At 42.3% G+C, this 20925-nt stretch overlaps 1 long non-coding RNA gene across 1 annotated transcript; it reads left to right on the top strand.

Annotated features, from left to right (window-relative positions):
• Positions 1–273: 273 nt before the first annotated feature.
• Positions 274–7330, top strand: LOC117024450 (uncharacterized). The gene is made up of 4 exons (XR_004423453.1): positions 274–394; positions 501–655; positions 3309–3392; positions 4454–7330. It is a non-coding gene; the product is annotated as an uncharacterized LOC117024450 (long non-coding RNA).
• The last annotated feature ends 13595 nt before the right edge of the window (positions 7331–20925 follow it).

Here is a 20925-nt window from a genome sequence, read left to right on the forward strand (position 1 = left end):
GACAGGAACGCGTCTCGTTTGCTATTGTATCCCTAGCTTCTAGTTCATGCTCAGCACATATTAGATGTTCAGTAGATACCTGTTCACTAAATGAATGAATCATTAATAAAGCAGTGCTGTGCAAAATGATCAGATATTAAAAAATAAGAAGCAAGAATATAGCACAACATTACATCACCACTAATCTAAGGAGAATAATAAAATATGATAGGAAAGAAAAATGTGAACTGAGTTATCATATTCATTCTTTTCAATGTTCCACCAATAGTACTGAGTGTCTACTATTGACCTGGCACTGTGATAGCATGGAGAATGTGATGGTGAGCAAAAAGGACATGCCCAGGTAGAGATCTGGGGGAGCCAAACGTTTAATGAAAACACTAATAAGCAAATGGTAAGTATAAAGAACAGGTGACCAAATGTTCTGTGAGCCTAGGGAAATCTGTTTATACATATTGTCCCAGTATAATTTTTAATGTACCACTATTCACTCTCAAAAGGGTCCCAGTTTGGATGGTCATTCCGGTGATGACTGAGAGGTACGTGGTGTTAAGCAAAGTGCACAACAGGGAGAACCACCTAAGCAGGAAATAGAGGAAAGGCTTCCTTGAGAGAGGCAAGACTGACCTGAAAAATGGAGGATGGAACACACACGGTATGTGATTGTGTTGGGGTGCCAGTGGGGAGAGCCTGCCAAGCAAATAGAACAGTATGTGCAAGGCAAGGACCATCAAAGAATCAGCATAAGGCCTGTGTGGCTAGAGTATTGAGGGCAAGTAGCCTAAAAGGGTAGATGGCACCATGCAGGCCTTGTGGGCATTTTATGAATTTTGGATTTTTTTCTTTATCTTTTAATCAGAAATGGAGGTGGGGACTTCACATTTTGAAAAGATTTCCCAGGGCTTCAGTGTGGAGAAGATTTGAGAAATTTCAGGAGGGTAGTTAGGAGGCTACTGCACTAGTCAAGACATGGTAGTAGCTTAAAATAGAATGATGGTGGAGATGAAAAGAAGTGAACAGGTTTGAGATGAATCTAGAAGGCAAAATGAACAGAACTTGGAAATGGATTGGCTATGGAGACAGGGGAATAGAAAAGTATCTAGAAGAGGTTTCTGGCTTATGCAGTTGGATGGATAGCTATGCAACTCACTGAGCTAGAGAATGCAGTGAGTATGAAGACGTGGCATATCTGTCTATCCGTCCATGTATTTACCTCTTTAGGGAACCAACTCATTTAACTCAATGCATTGACGCCTAGTATACAGCAGACATTGTAGGTAATAACAAAGATGTTTACTTTGAAGTCTAATAAGGAATGTAAATATACAAATATTTATTTTACCAGTTATACTTTCAGCTGCAAGGAATAGAACACTAGACAACTTGAGTCAAAATTGCTTGAACAGTGAGAAATTTTCTAAGTCCTAAAATGAAGAGCTCCAGCTTGGCGGATTCAGTGGTCCTAATGATATCAAATATGTTGTTCTTTCCATCTTTCTACTCTACTGTCCTTACTCAGTTGACTTTTCCTTGACTAGTACCCTTTATGGCTGCAAGACTGTTATCCCAGTACCAAGCACACACAACTATGACATCGTTCAGCAGCAGAATGACGGTTTTCCCCTATACATCTCGTTTTCAAAGCGAGGAAACGTGTTCTAGACTCCCCCAATTGATTCCTCCTCACATCTCAGTGCACAGAATGGTGTCACGTGTTTATTCCTACACATGGACTGGCAAGAAGAACAGGATTGCCGTGACTTGTCCAGTGAGGCACACGGCCAGGTAGAAGAGGATGACTTGCCAAACAAATTCGGGGTTTCATTTATAAGAAAAAGGGGTGAAATGACTGCAGAGTACACAACCATGGATGTCTACGATACCTGGAGAGCAGTGCAGTAGTACTGTGTTTTCCCCCAAAATAAGACCGGGACTTATATTAATTTTTGCTCCAAAGGATGCAAAAATTATGTTCAGGGGATGTCATCCTGAAAAATCATACTGGGGCTTATTTTCCGGTTAGGTCTTATTTTCGGGGAAACATGGTTATTAGTGGTGCCTTAGGCGTGGTTCAGAGTAGTTCAGGAGATTGAAGCAGAAGCAATCTCCTTGGAGATTGGAGGAGAAGAAATGTTTCCAAGGTTGGGATAGGTTATTAGGTTTGTATCACTGAGGGCAGTACCTGAGGTCTGAGGTTACTCTTAAAAGAATACTAACCAATAGATCTTCACCCGTTGATTCCCCCTGAGTTCAGGCTTCCTCACAGATTTCCTGAATTCCTCCAGTCATATAAATACTGTTTCTAAGCTTCATTGAACTGAAATAAGAACGGTCGCACAGTGTTTTGCATAAAATACTAGAAATATTTGTTACATAGCTCAGGCTTAATCCGAGCCTGACCTGTTTCTGTCATTACCGCTGGAATAGTTCTCCAGCTCTTGCCAGATTTTGAGTTGTCAGGATAATAATTTATCCATCTTGTTGTCAGATTCACAGCTAGTTTGCCTGACTCTAGGGGAATCTAAATGATTATTACTGCACATGGTGTGCAACTTATATTTTACATGCATTTAATTCCAAATATCTTCCCCTTGCCACACCCCACATCCAAAAACTTACAAAACTACTGTTGCGGTACCATGTTCCCCTGTTGTAGAAACCTCCACCACCCACCAAAGATCAGTTTCCCTCTGGTTTCCTTTAAACAGTCACTGAAATGACTGGCAATACTCACTGACCACAGTTACTAAATCAGTCACCCGGGTCTCTGGGTCCTGAGCTCTCCTATGTTTCCACATTCCTTCCATTTCCACCACTCTCAAATTATGCCTGTTCTTCAAAAGAGTCCTGATTCCCCAGTATGGCATATAACTTGTTTTTCTTCTTTTCACAAATGGCCAATTTTTAAAGACAATTCTTCAGTATCTGCTGTACAAGGCCACCCAGAAATTATTTTGCCTGTTTATTAATTCATCTCTTGCTTTCCCCCTACAATGGGTCCTTTTCAAGATTTTAACTATAAGCATTAAATTACCCTCTTGATGTATCCCTTTCTTCCTCCTCCCAGGGATATTTGGAAAGGAATCCAATTGTGGGTAGATGTTAGGTCTTTCTCCAAAGCATTCTGTGTCAAATAACAAGCATCCAGTTGTAGTTCAAATAGAATACTAATAGTGATTTACATGTTAAGCAAGAGTGGTAATTACTGGCTTTGAAAGCATATCATAATGACTTTTTACAGTTGTTCTTATACTCTATTATTCTTCCTTTCTTATTCTCTAATCAGTGTTCTTAATTGCATGTTCCAGAAAAAAAATCACTGGGAGAAAATACAGCGAAACACATGATGAGATGGTGACACATCCTGGCCACAAGCAGCCAGATAAGATTTGGTTAGTAATGTGTGGTCATAGGGCAGTAACATCATAATATTTGGGCCTCCTTCTCCTAATTTCTTTTGCTCACCCTTAAAACTAAACACATAGCGGTGAGGGAATCAGTTAATCAAAATATATTTATTAAATATCTATTACTGGTTGAAGAGGGATTATCCAAGAGATTCACAATTTATTAATACCTCTAGATCAGGAGTGTCCAAATTTTTTCAACGTTTTTTACCAAGGGCCATATGAGGTAAAATACACAAACAGCTGGGTCACTCACTCGAGGTGAAGTACGTATTGCCTCACCTGGTTTATTTAACTAAATATATTTTTGGAATTTGCTGCGGGCCAATTAACAATGGATTGCGGGTGCAGTTGGCCCGCGGGCTGCAGTTTGAACACCCCTGCTCTAGATGCTCTCATATTTGTTACAACCAGACCAGCAAAGAACTCGACCACAAAATTTTGTCCTTTCCCGCCCAACCCCATGGAATTGATTTTACTGGGTTTGACCATGGCATTTTATCACTTCCTTTGTCCTTCATTGAAGGACATTATAAAAAATGGAGTTATTAAACTTGTGGTTCTACTGGCTGCTAGGCTATTGTTGAGGACATTGTTCATTACATCATGCAGTGTCTTTTTTATGAGGACTCACTAGGAAAAATTCCATTTTATTTATTACTGGAAGTAGTCGTGCTGCTCCTTTTTTTTTTTTTTTTTTTTAATCTCATGGTCTCGGTGAATCATGTCACTGATCATGTCTCCCTTTTTGCTGTGACTAAGAAAGCTCAGATCATCAGATCATAATGTTGTAGCTCAACTCTACCAAACGTCCATTCAGACCTTAAGCTGTGCACGTACGCTGGGCTCACTCCTTACTCCTTCCTGTTTTCCCCTACACTCACTTTATACCGTCTTGTTAGTGTCACTTTTTAAATTTTTTTACACAACATAAATTTATTTCTTGCTCACGTAATTGCTGAATGCAGTTATTTGGTAGGTGGCCTCCTGTGAGGTAATTTGGAGGCCCACCATCTTTCTCACCTTACTGATTTTCCATCCTGTAGGGCCTCCTACCCTCTGTGTGGAGTCAGCACATGGTGAAGAGACAGAAGAAAGTAACTTGGAGGAGGTTTCATGGTCTAGGCCTGGATGTGCTACACGTCACTGCTGCTTCGGTTCCAGTATGCAGTCACACAGCCACACCGGATTGTTAGGGAAGCTGAGAAATGTGATCTAGCACTGTGTCCAGGAAGAAAGGAAAATAGGGATGGTAAATGACTAGCCAATATTTGTCAAACAAACATGAAAAGTAAGGTATAAAGGAAATAGCTCACTCTGTGTTCTTTAAAAGACTTCTGCTAATAGTATTCCCAGAATTGTTACCATGAGCAGAAATAACCACGAGTGGCTCTGGCATAGAACCCCAGAGTAAACAAGGAATTTTCTGGGGCAACTTTACCTCTGTGTCTTCTTCTCGATTCTTTCTGTAATTGCCTTTGTACAGGTCCTTTCTACTTTATGCTTAGGTTGCTGGAATCTCTACCTTCCTAGCCTCTGGACAGGGCTATCTTCTGGACATGTCCTGTGTTTTTTTTCCTTCTGCGAGTTGGCTTACATATTTTATTGGCACCTAATGCTGTGTAAAATATCATCCCAAAACTCAGTGGTTTAAAATAGCAATAATTATTTATATCTCTCATGGTGTCTGTGGGCCAGAAATTTGGGGATCAGCTTAGCTGGGTGGCTTTGGCTTGCTGTTTCTCATGAGGTTGCACTAAAATATCTGCTGGGGTTAGCGATCACCTGTAGAGTTGATTGGGGTTTGAGGATCCACTCCCAAGATGGCTCACTCACATGGACGGTGAACTGGTGCTTGGCTGTTGGCAAGATATCTAAGTTCCTTTCCACATGGGCTCTATTCAGGTTGCTTGACCAACCTCATGATATGGTAGCTGGCTTCTCTTAGAACGAGCATTTAAAAGATAAGGTACAAGTCACAGTGCCCTTTTTGACATGGCCTCAGAAATCCTCCTACTGTACTCTGTTGTTCACCCAGAACAGCCCTGATTCAATGTGAGAAGAGACTACACATGGATATCAGGAGGCAAAAATTATCGAGGGCTGTTTGAGAGGCTGGCCACCACACAAACTTTGCATTTGGAATATGTCCCTCCCTTAATCTCAAATTTTCAGTACCCAGATCAAAGCCCATCCTTTCCGTGAAGTCTCACTCAGCACTCCAGTGGCAACTCTTATGGTTCTTACTATACATATGACCTTTATCATTTAGTATGTACTTTGTTTTGAAGATCTAAACATATGTTTTTTCTTTCAAATGGAATTTAAGCAACTGGAGACACACCCACTGTCATATAGTAGGCACTCAGCAAATACTTTTTAAAATAGAACACTGAAGGGGAAGGCCGGTTAGGTCAATTGGTTAGAGCACGCTGCTCTTAACAACAAGGTTGCTGGTTCGATCCCCACATGGGCCACTGTGAGCTGCGCCCTCCACAACTAGATTGAAACAACTACTTGGCTTGGAGTTGATGGGTCCTGGAAAAGCACACTAAAAATAAATAAAAGTTTAAAATAGATGACTCAATGAATGAAGAGTACAAGCCAGAAGCCCTGGCTCTCTCTGCCTGTGGACTTTCCCCCGTTGCTTGACCTTAGCCAAATCCCTTAATCCTTCCGTCTGAGTTTTGTTCTACATAACATAAAGATAATACCTACTCCAGCCTTCCTCACAGAGGTGTTTTGGGATTTGAAAGAGGTAGCACTCACAAAAGTGTTTGCAGGTGTATAAAGAATGAAGGCAATGAGAGGTTAGTTACCTGGCACACAAGCGATGGCTGAGATGTATAGTGTTGTCACAGGTGGGAGTCAGTCACTACCTCTGACTCCTCCTCAAGGAATAGTTAACCCCTACATCAAGCTGTCAGCATACAAATGCCCTTCAATCCAACAGCTGCTGTCAGCATATAATGGCTCATGGCTGGGAGAGGCTCTCAGAAAAAAGAACCGCCTGGACCAGCGAGCTTGGCCTGTCACAGTCACACTCTGGAAATGTCAAAACGCAAAGGCCTGGCTTGTTTCTTCAGGAGAATTCTCAGGTGTCTTCTTCCTTCATGTGCTCAGGTCTTTCCATTTTTTTGTTATAGACAATTGTCCAGGTATAATTTTTTCTATCCCATACCTTATTTTAAAAAATTAACATACATCCATCTCTTTTTTGGTGTATAGTTCCATGAATTTTCACACATGGGTAGATTTATGTAACCACCACAATCAAGATCCAGAGCTGTTCCATCACCCCAACAAATGTCCTTGTGCTTTCTAGTCACACCCCCACCCACCCAAATCAGTGGCAACCATTGATCTATTCTCTATCACTACGGTTGTGTCTTTTTGAGAATATAAATGGAATCATCCAGTATCTTACCCATGTCCTTGAGATTCATCTCAGTTTGCTCCTTTTTATTACTGAGTAATATATTCCTTTGTAAGGATGTATCTGGTTTATTATCCATTCACCTGTTGAAGTATATTTGGAATGGGATTGCTGGCTCATGTGATGAACGTATGTTTAGCTTTATAAGAAACTGCCAAACTGTGTTCAGAGTGGCTGTACCATTTTAGATTCCCACCAGCGATGTCGGAGAGATGCTTATGCATTTGATCCTTCTTCTCATCATATTCTATTGTTTAAAAGCCATTTTCATAGACATGACTTTAATTTACATTTCCCTCAAAGGTGAAGTGTCCGTTCAAGTCTTTGCCCATTGTTTTATTGAGTTGTTTGTTTTCTTCTTATTGTTGAATGTTGAGAATTATTTATGTCTTCTGGATACAAGTCCTGTGTCAGATATGTGATTTGCAAATGCTTTCATCGGGTTTGCCTGCAGCTTGTATTTTCATTTTCTTAATAGTATCTTTTGCAGAGGAGAAGTTTTTAATTTTAATGAAGTTCAATTTATTAATTTTAGTTTAATGGATTATGTTTTTGGTGAGATGTTGAAAAACACTATAGGTCACAGAAATTTTCTCCTATATTTTCTCCTAATTAAACAAATTTTTTTACATTTAGATCTATGACCCATTTTGAGTTCATTGTTTCCCACCCTGCCCACCAAATTTTCATGCCTGTTTATGTACACACAAAATCTCAGGACTATTCTACATCCATTAACTAAAAGCAAATTGTGCCAGGCACTGTGCTGTTTGCAAAGATGAATGAGACAATTCCTGCCCTCAAGTTCACGGTCTTGAGAGAAAGACAGATATGGGGGGAAAAAATCCAACATGAGGTACTATAGTGGTATAAATCAAGTGAAATATAAATTAGGTGTTAAGGGAAGATAAAGATGTGTAAAGTTGTTTCCGTAAAGAAGTTTACAGTTTAGCTGGACAGAAAACTGCAGTCATTAAAAGTTAATGGAAGCACTAGAAAGTGGAGAACATTTGCTTCCTAAAAAGTTGTGTAGAGAAGAAGTGCTATAATTGTTTGCAGGAAGCAGTGAACACTTCAGGCTCATAAAGGAAGTAAATAAGAGCTTTTTTCCCCTTAATTTTTAAAGATAGAGAGGATTTGGACTAGCTGAGAGAATACGAAGGCTCCAGAGAAGGACACGGTTTACGAAAAAATAGGCATGTTAGAAAAGTCCAAGGTATGTTTTGGGTTCTGTCAGCAGGCTAGTTTGACTGCAGAGTCTGTCCAGTAGAATTCTGGGTAATGATTTTTTCCCTTGCCAAAGTGTTCATTTACCCATCATCTGGTAAGTGTACCTAGATTTCCTTTTGGGTAACCATCTTCCCACTACTCTAAGCCCAGTAGGGAAGTGTGAGTTTAAGGCCTGAGCTAAACAGAGAATTATATCCCTTGGGCTAAAATATTAATTCAAGACGTCAGCAAAATGGAGCAATAGGAGGTCACAAAGTTTGTCTTTCCCTACCCCTCAAAAAAAACCCAAAAAAACAGAAACACTATAAATAACTACAAGCCTAAGAAAATAGCTCAGAAATAGGCACAACGCCCCTCTAAACCAATGACACACGAAGGGAAATTTGCTGGAACTTTCTGTTAAATCAGAACCTGAAACAATACAGGGGTCAAGTCTGCTACGGCCATGTTGCTATCACACAAAACCAGACACTTTAACTCAGCAAACACAGCAGAAGGCACAGCCCAGAGATGGCGAGAAACGGACTCTTGATAACATAATTTGAGTCCAGGATCTAGTCATACCTACAGCCTTATTTTAGAAAACTCAGCGACAAGACACTACCGTATATGAAACAAAAATTTGAACCTGGTATCTGAGAAGAGTAAAGGGAAAACTATGCATAATAAGAGAAAAGGACATCATTGGCTTAGAGGTAACACCAAACCAAAAATATTGTGCAGGCTTACAAGGCCTTTTGTGGTGTAATGTTAACCTACCTTTCCACCTTTGTCTTCCCTGCATCTCTCTCTCCTCACCCTAAACTTTACCTATTATGTACGCCAAATTCCATTCTCTAAATATTCCTTGATCTTTCATAACCCCATGTTTTTACCAATGCTCTTCCCCATCTGAAATTGACCTTTCCTGTCTTTTTATTCTGGAAAGCTCTTCAATCATGTGAAAGTCCATGCTGGTGAACCTTCCCCCTGTGCACTTATGTAATTCTTTATATTTTCTATTATAGCATTTACCTCATTGTTAGGGGTCATTTTTGTTTGTCTCTCATTATTCTGTGAACTAGAGGGAACAGATTAAGTTCTGTACGCCTAAAATCCCTTCAAAGCATTTAGCACAGCATCTCACACACAGGAAGAGCTTAATAGATGCTTATGGAATAGGTAGTGAATGAATGAATTAGAAATGGCAGGTAATAAATGAAGAGAGACCTTGCTCACATTGCCTGGCTTTTGTCACAACTATTCCTGGAATCTCTGCCACTTGGGCCTACAGATTACTAGAAATTACTTATTTGCTCACCATAACTTATTTCTCCTGTGTTTTCCAACCTCCCTTTAGGTAAGTGTGGCCATGGAACTGATTTCAGTTCAGTGAGGTGAAGTAGAAGGGATGTGTACCACTTCCAGGCCTGGACTTCAAAATTTCCATGCTCCCCCCTCCATGGTTCCCTTTCTGTTGGCTGGGGACTGCCCAGAGTGAACTTGGAAGCCAAAGATCAAAGGCAGCTGAGGCTCTGTCAGCCAGAATCTTTAAATGATTGCATGAAGTAGAGCCCTACTCCACCCTATCAACTGCCAACCCAGAACACCTGCACGGAACTGTTCCATGAGCGAGAAAGCAACTACCCTTGAGTCAAGCCACTGCACTTTTGGGGTCTGTTTGTTTCCACAGCTAACATTACTCCAACTAACACAGGACCCAATAGAATTTTCTCAGTTCAAACTAGATTCAGAATGTGGAGAATGTTATATACAAGGCAGCACTAAATTCTGGAAAGCCTCCATTTTTTTTTTTTTTTTTTTAGAAAAAGGTCACTTGTGGTATGAGGCAGCTGGGCACAGTTTTGGAGCAATGGGCAGAGGGTGAGAAGGTTCAGTTCTATTTCTGGGTCTGTCCCCCACTGGCTTTGGGTTCCCAGCCAAGGAAAATGACAGCATGGATGCTAAAACAACCCACCCAAGGGGAAAACACATGAAGGCAAAAACAATCGCCCAGCAGAAATGCAGGTGATGGTGATTTCAGCCGCAGGAGAAAATAATGCTCTTATGTCTCATCTCTTCCAGGCTTCACTACACTGAACACGCGATGCCTCCTGATCCTATCCATGCTGCTTACTGATTCCTAGCCTGGCCAGCTGAGAGGAGCATTTTGACCTTTCTTTGGTGCAGGTCCATTGCAAATGCACCAATCAAAATGCCTCTGTTCTTGTCAGTGTCAACTTTCTAAGCCATAGGATGAATATTGACTTTACTTAGTTAAAAGACAAAAAAAAAAAAAAAAAAAAAAAAGCCAGTAGGAGCAGCACTGTTGCTGAAACAGACCAATCAATGTTTCCCAGCTGCAAACTTTCCTGGCTTAGAGTATAACCTATATTTACAGAGCCTGTCCCCAACACATCCACATCCTGTGAACAGGCTCCTTGAGTGTCTGTTGCCCACCCAGAGGAGGGATAGCTATTTCTTATCTTCTTCTATCAGACTTCCCGAGTTTGCTTCTGTGGGGAAAGAATCACAGCAGCTGTTTCTCAGGACCAAAGTTCTCAAAGAGTCAGAGATCTCTAATTCCCATGCCCGGGTTAGCACTTCCCCATCTTCCTCTCGGGCATTTGCCACCATATTAGACTCCTTTTGTGTTCCTAAGACTAAATGTTTGTTATCTGGCCCTTGGCACTAACAGAATTGCCACCACTGACATTTGAATGCCTAGCAGGCATCAGAATCACCTGGAGGACATCTCAACGAGTGTAGGCATGGGGTTCACCCCTGGGATTCTCATTCAGCACATATAAGTTGCAGCCCCAGCTTCTGCAGTTTTAATTGGCACCCCAGGTGAATCTGCTGCTGGTGGATCTGAGACCACACATTTAGGTACATTCCTTCCTCTTGGCTATGAGTGATCCTCTAAAAACACAAATAGGCAATCCAAGATGGTGAAGTAGGTAAGCACTATGCATGCTTCCTTCCATGAACACATTAAAATTATAACTAAATTATAGAACAATCAACCTGGAAAATCATCTGAAGACTAGCTGAACAGAAGTTTTATAATCAAGGATATAAAGAAGAGGCAGACACATCGAGAGTGGTAGGAGGGATGGAGAAGCAAAAGGGTTGGCCCCAAACCTTCATTGGGGCAGTTGAGAATCAGGAGGGGTAGCTCAGCTGTGGAGGTTCCCCCTGGATGAGCAAGGGACCCAACCCCACACCAGGCTCCCCAGCCTGGAGTACTGGTGCTGGGAAGAGGAGCCCCCACATCTGGCTGTGAAAAACAGTGGGGATTCTGACCATTTGGGTGGCACAGATGGCTGTGGGAAACCCAGACGTCCTCTTAAACAGCCCGCACACAGACTCTCTCATTTGTAGGTACTCACCTTGGGCTTCAGCGGAGGGATGGTGACTCCAGGGGTTCCAGAGGCATACAGGGGGGCAGACTGAGATATGTGGCTTGAGGCAAAAGCTGGAGGACAGTCACCATTTTCCCTGTGTGAGGTCTTTCTCCTGTGCGGCCAGCAGGTGGATGCCATTTTTCCTGTGTTGAGCCCTTCCCCACCATGGCCAAATCTGAATCTGATTGGCCTGGTGAGCTTGGTTTGCTCCACCCTGCTGACTCCCTGGGATCCCACCCCACTCAACTCCCCTAAGGCCAGAGGCATTTTTTTTTCCATGAGCAGCCAGACCCACACACATTGCATTCTTTCTTGGAAAACTATTGGAGTCCATGGGCCCTAGGCAGGTGGCTACTGGCCTCATTGTGCTCTGGGACTTTTGCTGAGTAGCTTCAGGCTCAGCACTGGCAACAAACCAGAATCTACATTAACCTGGTGACCACAACTCTTCCCACTCTAGTAACTACCTGAGACCCTGCCTAACCCAAGTCATATACTGCAGGAGGCTTTATCAGCGCCTGATCTTAAGGGATATGGCAGGTGGCAGCAGGCCTCAGGGTGCCTGCCTTTTTGCAAAGCTACCCCAGGCCTGGTACTGGTGGCACCCATCCTCGGTTCACAGCATGGCCACTCCCACATGCCTCCAACTTTAGCACAGGCAGGGAACAACCGTGGATCACTTCGTAGTTCCTACCAGGTAGTCCCCAGCCAGGCACAGGTAGTGGGTGACCTGGGTGTGCACTGGAGCCCTTTCTAACAAGCCCCAGAACCAACATACTTGGACGTTGGCTTCAGACTACAGCAGAGAATCACCCAATAGCCCCACAAGTGGCACACACATAGAGTAGTCTCAACAGGCACCAGAGCCCCCTGGGGTGAACCCCACTCAGTGGGGTAAGCCCCTCACACAGCAGCCTATAAGCTGTGGATGTGGCCAAACCCCACAGCCAATCAGCCTGAGGGCCAATCCCACCCCCAAATGTACCAATAGCAATCAAGGCTCAACTATAACAAGAGGGCACACACAATCCACACAAGGGACACTTGTGGAACACTCAGAGCAGGGGACCAGGGAGACTGTATGAGGGACCCACAGGACACCTACTACACAAAAGGCCACCTGACTAAGACTGAGAGACATAGCAGATCTACCTACCTAATACACAGAAACAAACACAGAGAGGCAGCCAAAATGAGGAAACAAAGAAATATGTCCCAATGAAAGAACAGGAGAAAACTCCAGAAAAAGAACTAAACAAAATGGAGGCAAGCAACCTACCAGAGACAGAGTTCAAAACACTGGTTATAAAGATGGTCAAGGAGCTTAGTGAGAACTTCAACAGAGAGATAGCAAGCACAAAAAAAAGACATAGAAACCAAAAAAAAAGAACCAGTCAGAGTAATAACTGAAATGAAGAATGCACTAGAAGGAATCACCAGCAGATTAGATATAACAGAGGATCAAATCAGCCATTTGGAAGACAAGGTAGAATAAAACACCCAGTGGAAACAGCAAAAAGAAAAAAGAATCCACCCCAAATAAGGATCATTTAAGAAACCTCTGGAACAACGTCAAGCATAACAACATTTGCATCATAGGGGTACCAGAAGGAGATGAGAGACAGCAAGGGATTGAAAACCTATTTGAAGAAATAATGACTGAAAACTTTCCTAACCTGGCAAAGGAAATAGACATACAAGCCCAGGAAGTGCAGAGTTCCAAACAAGATGGACTCAAGCAGGCCTACACCAAGACACGTTATAATTAAAATGGTAAAGTTTAAAGACAAAGAGAGAATCCCAAAAGCAGCAAGAGAAAGGCAACTGGTAACTTATAAGGGATTCCACATAAGATTGTCTGCTGGTTTCTCAACAGAAACTTTGCAGGCCAGAAGGGATTGGCACAAAATATTCAGTGTGATGAAATGCAAGGACTTACAACAAAGGGTTCTCTACCCAGCAAGGTTATCATTTAAAATCACAGAACAGATAAGGAGCTTTCCAGACAAGAAAAGGCTAAAGGAGTTCATCACATCACCAAACCAGTATTAAAAGGAATGTTAGAAGGACTTCTTTAAGACGTAAAAAAAAAAAAAAGATAAAAATTATGAATAAAATGGCAATGGCTACTCATCTATCAACAATTACTTCCAATGTAAATGGATTAAATGCTCCAATCAAAAGACATAAGAGGGCTGAATGGATAAGAAAATAAAACCCTTACATATGCTGCCTACAAGAGACTCACTTCAGATTGAAAGATACACACAGATGGGAAAGTAAAGGGATGGACAAAATTATTTCATGAAAACGGAAAGAAAAAAATCTGGGGTAGCAATACTTATTCCAGACAAAATAGACTTTAAAACAAAGACTATAACAAGAGACAAAGAAAAACCTAGTAACCACACTCTGGGTATTTATCTGAAGAAAATCAAAATGCTACTTTGAGGGGACATGTGCATCCATATGTTCATTGCAGCATTGTTTACAATGGCCAAGATGTGGAGGCAGCCTGGGTGTCTGTCAATAGGTGAAAGGATAAAGAGGGGATGGTACATGTATACAAGGGGATATTGCTCAGCCAGGGAAGGTAATGGGTTCTTGCCATCTGCGGTGGCCTGGATAGACCTGGAAGGTACTGTGCTAAGTGTAGTGTCAGACAGAGAAAGACAGATGCAATGTGATTTTGCTTATATATGGAATCTAAAGAACAAAAGAAACAAAAATGTACAAACTCATTGATACAGAAAACATTTTGATGGTTGCCATATGGGAGGGGTTGGGGGTGTGGGGAAAAAAGGGAAGGTATTAAGAAGCACAAATTGGCTATTAGAATGTAGGGTTGTTGGGATGTAGGGATGTAGGGTGTAGCATAAGGAATACAGTCAATAATTTTGTAATAACTATGTTTGGTGTCAGATGGGCACGAGATTTGTTGGGGTGACAGATGGCAGGGGAGTTTGGGGCAGGGTGAAAAAGGTGAAAGGATTAGGAAGTACAAATTGGTAGTTACAAAATAGTCATGAGGATGTAAAATAAAGTACAGGGAATATAGTCAATGATATGGTAATAACTATGTATGGTGCCAGGTGGGTACGAGTTAGGGGGATCACTTCTTAAATTATATAAATGTCTAACCGCTAAGCTGTAACCTGAAATTAATATTTATAATATTGAATTTCAAAAGAAACTCACAAATAGGTTCATAATGCCCTTTAACAAATTCTTTGATGTTCTCCTGTAGCTGTCAGAATTGGGTCCAAACTCCTTCGAAGGCAAATCAGGGCCCATTAGGAACTCGCCCTTACTTATTTCTCTAGGCTAAGTTCTCACCACCTGCCCCCTTATCTTCTTCATTTCAGTCATTCTGAGTTAGGATCTGCTGTACTTTCACTGCTTTGTGAATGTTACCCTCTGCCCGGCACACTCTCCCTCCTCCCCTGGCTAAGCTGGCTAGATCTCCCACCCCCTTGGGAAATCTTGCTGCCCTTTCCTAAGGAAATACCCCACCTCTGTGCTTCCAACTCTCTGCCAAACCCCTGCTGAGAGCACGTGTCACTGTGTGCTGTGTCCCCCTTCACCTGTCTTTGTTCCCCACCAGAGCCAAGGCTTCTCATGTACTCATCTTCAGGTCCCCAGAGAGTTTGGTTAGGGGTCAGGAGACAACGGTGGGCGGAGGTGAGCCTGAAGGATAGCTGCCCCAGCCCTCAGTCTGTAAGGGTCACCAAACACGGAAATAACTTGGGAACTGTTTCTGTTCCCACCAAAATAGACAGAAGTCTCAAGGCAAAGTAGTAAAACATTCCTGCTGGTGTTTTGAGTAGTTTTGCAACATCATCTTGCTGTTGTAGTCACTAGGAGTTGGAAAACTGAACAAGAAGTGGCCTAGTGTTGTTTAGAGGAGCCCTGGACTGTTTGAAGACTGTGTTATGACCCAGAAGCTCTAACCTTGGTGGTCCCATCCAAATACACCCTTTATGAAAATGCCCGCATCCTACATGGAACCTAAGTAACATCTCACTATGTGAACTGAGTAGAACTGTACTGGGGAAGACAAAACACGAAGCTCATAGAACCTGGGTCTCAGAGTAACTGGAGAAGAGCCGCCTGCCATCTTGCCCTGCTCCCATCAAGCCTGTTATTGACAAAAGAACATTCTCAGTAAGTCACTATATGTTTGGGTCTCTGTTACAGAAATTTAGCCTTCAGTGTAATCAATATGAGGGTATTGTACCTCCTAGGCAACTTTGCCAGGATGAAGAACCTGATTTGGCAATGAGTTTCTCATATCTTGCCCAAAACATTTCCCGCAAGAAAAGCTCTGGAAAAAGCGAGCAGGTAGAGCTTAGCCTTACGATTCCATGCATGCACCCAGTAATCCACACAATTAACCCAAGAAGCCATGTTCCCTCCTTCTTATTCCCCTGAGGAAACAAATAAATGAAGCAATGAAAAAGAAAATAGGCAAGGTCAAGGGTAGGAAGCACATTTTCCCTTTGAAAATTCAGCATGTGGGTGCCCACCCTCAATTAATACCAGAGAAATAACAGGAAATTCTCTGGAGGAAAATGTGGAAAAGGGAGGCACTTGCTTTTGAGCTCTCTGAATAATGGTCTAGGGAAAGCGACTATCTTTCTCTTGCATGCTGCTGCTACCTGCTCACAAATACCACTCGTGCATTTGCTTCCAATTGCTGCTAGCCTCCCAGGAAACGACAGAGCCTTGCCATTTTCCCCGGATCCCAAGAGCCTGCAAAGCAGACGTCATGATCCCATTCTCTAAATGGGAAAACAGAGGCTCAGAGGTTGAGTGATTTATTTAAAGTGCAGTATAAGCAAGCAAAGAAGCCAGCAGGACATAAGCTCTCATCTAACTCCCCAGTCAATTTTCAGTTCCCCAGATGACATAGAACCTAAATAAACCTACATCAACACCATATGGTATCAGCTAAGCAGGGGGATGTTGGGCAATCGTATTAAAATGGGCTATAAAGGAAAGATAGTTTGTATGTGTGAATAGTCAGGAAGCAAACTACACTTCTGATAATTCTCATCATTTTTAGTTCGGTAACCCAGGGTGACAGGAGTTTTGATGGACTGAAAAACTTGACTAATACCTATCCAGTCCTCATTTTTAACACAAGTTATAACAAACCCCAGTTGTTATAAATGCTTGTGGTAACAACTTCATTAAGCATGTTTAGAATGCTGGCGTATTAAATATTCTTCTTGGCTAGAAATCTTGAAGTCCCTTTAAAGGGCTTGTCTTGAGTTTTGAAATGAAAATACCTTCTGTGTTCTTTTGAAATAAACTGTTTCAGAATGTTCTTCAGTGCCAGTAGGAAATGTAGATTTAGTAAAACTATGTGGAAACCTGTTAACCCATAACAGCCACCAACTAAACCAATGCGTGTTCCCCTGGACACAGCAATGCATCCCAGTAGGCTGCCATAGGGCAAACGCGATTCGTCTATAGAATTAGACTTCGCAGTGCGAGTCCCTGCTTTGGGTGCGTGATATCCTGTGGACTACAGGCAGATTTAGTGTCCCCAAACAGATGGGCTCTCCCTTTATGGGCCACTCTTAACTTTTCTAAGCAAACCGCAGCTGTGCTAATGTCCCTTTGTGTAAAGGAGTGTTTAAGTTGAACCACTTCCCTTTACCTGATGTGTGTTTAGAGTTTTGAGCCAGGGACAACTGGGATATGCCAACATCTGCAGAAAAGGAAGATTCCCTTCTTTGTGCTCTTTAGGACTGAGTGTGACAGGCAGGAAAAAGCTTCTCTGGATATCAGTGAGGGGCTTTCAGACCCACTATAGCTAGTGGATACAGGAAAGGGCATTTAGTAAAGAACTTGTGGCGGCCCAAGGAATTTCTAGCAGGCCACAGAATCAAGCTAGGTGGTTTTGCACATACAATACAAGCAGTACTCAGGCTGCAATGCCAGACTGTTCCACAGAAGAAGATGCCATAAGTCCTCCTGCCAACATGGCCTGGGACGATATGGCCAGGACCTCTGGCCCTGCCACCTTCAAAAGCTGGGTGGAATCTCTGCCCCCCTCACCAGAGTGTACTCCGCATGGCATGGCCTTTTTCATGACATTCCCTTTCAAAGTAAAATCTCACATGGCATATCTGATTAGCGGAAACTAGGTCACATTCATGGAAACTCATCTCTAGCTGCAAAGGAGGCAGGCAAAGCAAATATCTGACCTTTACCTTGGGAAGATGGACAATTTCCCAAACACTGAAAGGATGTGCAAAAGGTAAATGGGGATCCACAACGTAAAATAACTCTACTACGTCTACCCTTTGGAGGTTCAACAGCCCTATAAACTTTCTTTCATACTAAAATTCTGAACAACTACAATCAAAAGAGCAAAATGCTTCTGTAATTACAAGAACATCATGAAATTACATATTCCTTGTACAACTGAAAACCGTGCTCACCCTCTCCTCAAAAGGGGGACATGGTAACATCTTGTCAGTTTCCACATTGCGCTCCAAGCTCATGTCACCAGGGGATGTTCACCTTTTCCAATTCAGTCACAATCCTGGTAGTCTGTGCTGCAGAGACGAAAATATTTAATTATCCCCCTATGTGATCCACATACCCTGTAAAAAAAATGGAAGGGAAACAGAAGGAAGAATAGTCAGTATATATACATGGCAAGGGAGAGAAATGAATGGCTGCTGTTGTCATTGTTTCTGCACGTGATTATGTGGATGTTGTGGTTTTCATAACATCCTTTCTCCACAACCAGGCCATGTTCTTTTTGCCTTCAGAACCAGCATGTCAGCAGATTAGGGCTCTTTAAGTGTTTGTGGCCTGAGACCACTCCTGCTATCAGTTTCTGTATTGGTCAAGTGGTCCTGAGCTGCAAACAGAATCCACTTTAGGTAATATGTGCAGATGTGCTATGCAGTAAACTATACTCAACGGTTCACACAGTGCCAGACAATCAGGCACAGAGGTATGAAACCATAAACGGTATCTAAACGACCACAAGCCTGCTGCAGTTAGATCCTCCTGCTCCTGCGGCCAGGGCCAGCCTGTCGCCCACTTGGCTGATGCCAGGCACAGGACGCCTCCACCAGCACTTCTGACACAGCTTCTCCTGAAAGATGACCATCTCTCCCCCACTCTCCCCAACTCGGAGTCTACTCAATATTTCTCTATTAGTGCCACCCTCTTCTAAACTTGTATCTCACAAAGCAATGTTTGATCCTAAGTCATGTAATAGTGCTGTAGAAGAAACTGGGAAACATAAGGGATGGCGGGATTCACAAGGTGGGACATTTCCCTAATATATGACAGATGGTCAAAGCATGAGTGACGTCCATTACCACATGTGGCTAGCTCCCATGTTTAATTAAAGTGAGATCATGTGAAATCATGAAGAGAATCAAAGAAGGGACTTCCACAGGTGATCTGATTGAGCCCCAAACCTCTACCTCCCACATAAGGAAATTACAAAATTATTTATTCCCATTGCACATGGGAGGAAAGTGAGTCCGAAGGAAGCCGCATGCTATCTAAATTCCCACTGCTCGCTTTTATAGTATGATTGATGTCTATAAATGAGAGATCATAGTTTTCCAATCTTGGAAATGTAGAAGAATCTTGCTCATTATTATTCTTTAATGCTGATGTGTCCATACATAGGCCAAGACTGAAAAAGTAGACAGACACACTGGAATGCTCAAAGACCCCCTATATTTTTTGAAGGGAACCATGGGAATTTTATACAATGTAGTCAGGAAATAGTAACGGTAATGGACATCTTTTGTTATGTGCACGACACCTACTCCCCTTCCTTTGGGTAATATTATTTACTGGGGGAATTCTCCTCCCCCAAATATTACTCCATGTGGGTGGCTGGCTATCTGTCCTTCCCTCCTCCAGCCTAGGGTGAACACACAGCACAGCTCTGACCAATCAGCATATTTCGTACCCCTGCGTCAGGGATGGCTATGCCATCCACATCAATGCATGAAAACTCAGTCTTTGGTGGGGATACTGGTGAGAAATTCCCTTTCTCCTGAGCCGGAAGTAGCAGGATGTATGCCTGGAACTGTTGGGGTCACATGCAGATTGCTGCCTGAGAATAACATTAACAGAGAAAGTCAGAGCTGAGAGAGAGAGTCAGGGCACTGATGACATGTCGAAGCCCCTGGATCCCCTTCAGCCCATCCCCAAGAATAGCAACTGTTGGAGCCACTACATTTCTTTTTGTTTTGGTGTTTGAGTTACACGACTTTTATAGTATGGTGTATGTCCTGACACTTGCAATAGAAGGAGTCTAACCTGCAACAACTAAGCAAGTGTAATTTCCATATGTGGGAGGTGGAGGTTTGGAGTCAAGGAAGATGGAGGGCCTTTGAGGCCGCTTAGTCCAATCCCTCCACTTGGTATTTCCAGTCCCTCCAATAAGCTGTCAGTAAAACAAGTATGAAGGAAATCATTCTCACTCATACCGTGTTTCCCCGAAAATAAGCCCCAGTGAAGATCGTCAGCCAGACGGACGCATTTAGTACGTTATGACGATGTTCCAGAAGGAGATGACATGACTGTATTTGAATAAATGTAGATTGTTGTACATGAAAAAAATAAGACATCCCCTGAAAATATACCCTAATGCGTCTTTTGGAGCAAAAATTATTGTAATATCCGGTTTTATTTTTGGGGAAACACAGTAGGTGCATCAACTTGGTTTACATTCCACACAGAGAGTCAATGTACCACTTTATGGAAGAAACAAAATGAAATCAGGATGTCGCACACCCAGGTGCATAGACTGTTTTGAAGATGGCCCTCTAAGTCCTTGGAATTTCAACCACAGAACACGAACAAACCATAAGAGTTAGTGCAAATTCCAAAACAAAAATCATATTCCTCTTTACCCGTAAGGTGTGGTACGGGAAAATAGGAGTACGTGCATCTCAGAAAAATGTTATATACAAAACCTAATGTTTACTTTGTGAGCAACATATGTATCTTGTCAAATCATGATCACCTTGGTGCACATGGGAGGGGGAAACACCTCTAGTGGAGTGCCAAGGAATGCAGTACAGCTGAATGAGAGAAGCTGACAGAAGAGTATATACTGAATGATTCCATTTACACAAAGCTCTGGAAAATGCACAGTAACCTACAGTGACGGAAAACAGAGCAGTGGTTGCTGAGGACAAGGGTAGAGGGAGGGAGAGATTGCAAAGGGACACAAGGAAACTTTTGGAAGTGATAGAAATGCCTGATATCTTGATTTCATAAATATATATATATATATATATATCGAAACACATCAAATTGTACACTTTAAATATATAAAGTTTCTTGTATGTAAAGTCTATCTCCAGAAAGTGGTAAAAAAAAAAAAAAAAAAAAAAAAGCAGTATATACCAAACTAAGTAAATGAAGCATGAAATGAAAAGCAAATTGAGCTGCAAGGTATACAGGAATT

This window comes from Rhinolophus ferrumequinum, chromosome 7, assembly GCF_004115265.2.
Source record: "Rhinolophus ferrumequinum isolate MPI-CBG mRhiFer1 chromosome 7, mRhiFer1_v1.p, whole genome shotgun sequence".
NCBI lineage: Eukaryota > Metazoa > Chordata > Mammalia > Chiroptera > Rhinolophidae > Rhinolophus > Rhinolophus ferrumequinum.